The following is a 4230-nucleotide window of genomic DNA, read 5'->3' as shown; positions in this document are numbered from 1 at the left end:
TATTATTTGCATCATGTTATATAATTGGTGGAAAACTGAATTAAAAAGGCACTGTGTTTCTGTAAATTTCCAAATACAAAACCCACCAGCCAGAAGTTCTCAGGTTTACAGCTTAACAACTAACACATGTTTCTAATGCTGTTCGTCTCAGTATTTAATAAAAACATGAGCCTTGCCCACTGACTGTGAAATTACCAACAAATCAAATCAAATCAAATTTATTTGTAAAGTGCTTTTTACAACTGATGTTGTCACAAAGCAGCTTCAAAGAATTCTGGTAAGATAAAGTTTTGACATGAATTGAAGTTATACTATAACAGAATTTTGGGAGTTGGGCCACGCCCACGCTCCTCCCCCCAGGCCTTTTTATACCCTTCAACCTCACGTAATCTCCGTGACAATCAAGTCGCTAGTCTTGCGCTTCCTGCTTGCGTCACTGAATTGCCAACTGCAACCATGGCTCTCGACCTGCTCGCCTATGACCACGAGCTCTTCTCTCCTTCCCCTACTCGATCGCCCAACGCCACCCCGCATCAGCACTAAGAGACTGCGTTCGGCAGTCGTCGTGCCTGCCTCACCTGCCACTTCAGCTGCTCCAAGCTCCTCCGCACGCTCTCGTCATTCTCGCTCCACACTCACGGGTCCTGCGCGCGGACGCCGCTCCTCTCCAATTACTCCTCCTCCCCAGCAACCTCATCGCCGCGACCAGCGCGTTCGGCAGCCCTCCTTCACTGCCGGACGAGTACGGCCCGATCCGGCTTCTCCTGCTTCTCCGTCCATCTCCGACTGGACCGTGGCGGGCCTCCAGAGAGCGCTGCGAGACCGCGGTATCCCCTTCGCTCGTTCAGCCAACAAGAGGACCCCCTTTTTTCCCTGTTTTCAGCTCCTACCCCGGAGGATGAGGTCTTTCCCGCTCAACCTACGCCATCGCGCCATGACGTCATTGCACCTGCGACACGGCACCGAGGACGCCCCGCGAAGGCCTCCCTCCCCGGCTCAGTGCCCCCTGCTGGTGCCACAAATCTGGCTCCTGTCTGCAGTACTGGGCCCGACCCTGCCCCGACTTCCGTTTTTTCTCGTTTGTCCCTCCTTTTACGTGCTTCTGATCTTCCTGCTCTCTCTCTCCCTGCTACTACTTCTTCCACCTACCCTGTTTTTTCCTTATCATCCCACCCCCTACCCTTATCATCCCAACCCCCTACCCTTATCATCCCAACCCCCTACCCTTATCATCCCAACCCCTTACCCTTATCATCCCAACCTCCTACCCTTATCATCCCAACCCCCTACCCTTATCATCCCAACCCCTACCTCTCACGGGCTTGCAGTATCCCGTTCTTTATCATAACGATACTCTCTCCGCAGGTTTTGCAAGTCAACCTCTCGCTCCGGCGCCCCGAGCTCCAGACGCCACATTCTCTCTCTTCACCACTGCTCCAGCTCCTCCTCCCAATGCTCGTGTCTTCAATCCACCCCTGGTGCAGCCCACCCTTCGTCAGCAGATTCTCCAAGGTGCGGACGTTGACCTGTCCTCTCTATTGCTTCCCTCAGCTTCCTGTACAGCACCCCGCTCCATTGACGTGGGGGACGTGACCCTTTCATTGAAGACTTCAGAGCACAGAGCTTCTAAGCTCCTCACAACTTCCGAATTTGCACTCGCATTTTCCCTCTATCACGATGTGGTGTGCTCCTCCTTCCCTGCCCGCAGGCAGGAATTGGACGATTACCTCGCCATCGTCCTCAACCTCGCAGTCCGTTTTGGAGGCTCTGGTTTTTATGACTACCATCGGCTCTTCTCTGCACGGGCCGCCGCCCGCTTACAACAGTGGAATATTCCATCCTAAAGGGGTGCACTCGACTTGGAGCTCTACTGTCGCATTTTTGCTGGCCGAACTGCACTTTCCTGTGGGTTGTGCGGCAACCCTTCTCATCCCACTTCTGCATGCTCCCAGGTCACCCCGGCGCCCACTCCGGGCCCTAACTTTTCTTTCATCCCTGACCAGGCCCCCAGTCAGCGCATCACCAGTTCTAGCTCCCGTGATGCCCGCGGTAGACGCTTGTTCTTTCTAAATGGCTCCATGATCTGCAATAATTTCAATTCCGCTGGCTGCTTTGCATCTTCCTGCAGGTTCCTTCATGTATGCACCTACTGCGCTCAAGCCCACGCTCGGCCAAGCTGCCCCAAGTGGCCGCCTAAGTTCGGTAACAGCTGACTGATCCGTTTTCTCTCCACCCCTGTCAACGTTCCTGAGCTCGCAAGCTGCCTCTCGCGCCACCCTGACCCTGCATTCGTATGTTATCTCCTTGATGGTCAATTGTTTGGTGGTTCTGCCCGTCTCCTCGTTCCATGCCTCCAACCTTCTCTCCGCCGAATCGGAGCCTGATGTGGTTACTTCTCTTCTGGCCAAAGAAGTCTAGGAGGGTTTTATGATGGGCCCCTATTCTTCCCCCCCATTTTCTACTTTCCGAATTAACCCCATCGGCGTTGCCACTCGAAAATATTCTGGTAAGAAGCGGCTCGTCATAGACTTATCATCCCCGCGCGGTTCTTCTGTGCCTTCAATAAACAGTCTCGTGCCCAGCTCGGAATTTTCCCTCTGCTATGCTCGGGTCGACGATGCCATATCACTGATTAAGCTCCTTGGCCGCGGCACTTGGCTGGCTAAAGCAGACGTGGTCTCCGCCTTCAAAATCATTCCCCTCCATCCTGACTTCTGGCACCTGTTTGGGGTGAAATGGCGGGGACAGTTCTACTTCGCAGTTCGACTGACCTTCGGCTGTAAGAGCAGCCCCATGATTTTTGACACACTCGCCGAGGCTCTTTCATGGATCCTCCTTAACGTCTATGATTTCCCGTATGTGGTACACCTCCTGGATGATTTCTTGGTCCTTGACTCGCCATCCTCCCCTCCGGCCCGCTGCATCACTTCTCTCACTGCTGCTTTCCATTGCCTGGGCATTCCTTTGTCTTCCGAGAATACCATCGGCCCCGCCACCTCACTTGAGTTCTTGGGCGTCTTTCTGGATTCAGTTTCTTTTCGTGCTTCACTCCCACACAGCAAGCTGGCCCGCATTACTGAATTCCTCTCTGAATTTCTTTCTCTTCGACGTGTCACCAAACGACAACTCCTCTCCCTTTTGGGGCATCTTAATTTCGCTATGAGTGTTGTCCCACAAGGTCGTTCCTTCATCTCTCATTTGCTGCACCTAGCCTCTTCAGCCTCTTCTCTCTCTCAGTTAATATCCCTGGACCAAGCCTGCGCTTCAGAGCTACAATTTTGGTTGCTCCTCCTCCGCAGATGGAATGGCATCTCTTTCTTTTACAATGATGCACTAGCTAACCCAGAGGACGTTGATTTGTTCGTCAACGCAGCCCCGTCCGTGGGGTGTGGAGGTTTTTACAAGGGACACTGGTTCGCATCCTCCTGGCCTGATCAATTCACCCGTCTAGCGCTAGACTGTAGTGACTCCATTGCGCTCCGCGAACTCTTTCCGGCTGTCATTGCTGCAGTTCTTTGGGGACATGAATGGACTGGCCGAGTTATCCTTCTCCATTCAGATAATGAATCAGTCGTTCATATTATTAATAAAGGACGCTCCAGTTCACTCAGTCTCATGCCATTCGTACGCCGCCTCACTTGGCACTCAGTCGTCCATCAATTTCTATTAAAAGCTGTTTACATTCCTGGTCACATTAACCCTATTGCTGACTCTCTATCTCGTTTCCAATTTCAGAAGTTCAAGCTATTGGCTCCACAGTCCGACCTGCATCCTACTCCCGTTCCACCATTTTCGGACCTCATCTTCCATCTTCCCACACACTCAGCAATCTGACTCTAAGATCCCAGGATTTAATCCTGAAATCTCTGGCACCACACACCTTGTCTACTTACTGGACTGGATGGCAGTGCTTTTGACGCCTCCATCACATACACTCTATACCGTTCCCTTCCGTCTTCCATCCACCATAATTCTCTTCACCCTTGTTTATCTGACCTACTCATACTTGATCCAAACACACTCGTCTTTACTATTAAACACAGTAAAACAGACCAATTTCACAATTCTTCTCAAATATTTCTCTTTAAACTCCCTTCCCCTATAAGCCCCTATGAACCTCATACACGCTACCTCCAGCTTAGATTATTCCAAGGTGCTCACCAACGTATCGCTTCCCTGTAACTTTTGGGGGCCTGGTTCTACACACGCTCAAAACCGCGCTGAACTCCA

The 4230-nt window shown here is 51.8% G+C and overlaps 1 pseudogene; it reads left to right on the top strand.

Moving 5' to 3' along the window:
• The first annotated feature begins 478 nt into the window (after window positions 1–478).
• Window positions 479–3834, top strand: LOC136675194 (uncharacterized; annotated as a pseudogene).
• Window positions 3835–4230: the final 396 nt, after the last annotated feature.

The sequence above is a fragment of the Hoplias malabaricus genome, chromosome 18, assembly GCF_029633855.1.
Source record: "Hoplias malabaricus isolate fHopMal1 chromosome 18, fHopMal1.hap1, whole genome shotgun sequence".
Classification (NCBI taxonomy): domain Eukaryota; kingdom Metazoa; phylum Chordata; class Actinopteri; order Characiformes; family Erythrinidae; genus Hoplias; species Hoplias malabaricus.
Note: the sequence above shows the minus strand (reverse complement) of the source record. Positions and strands in the feature narration are given on the sequence as shown.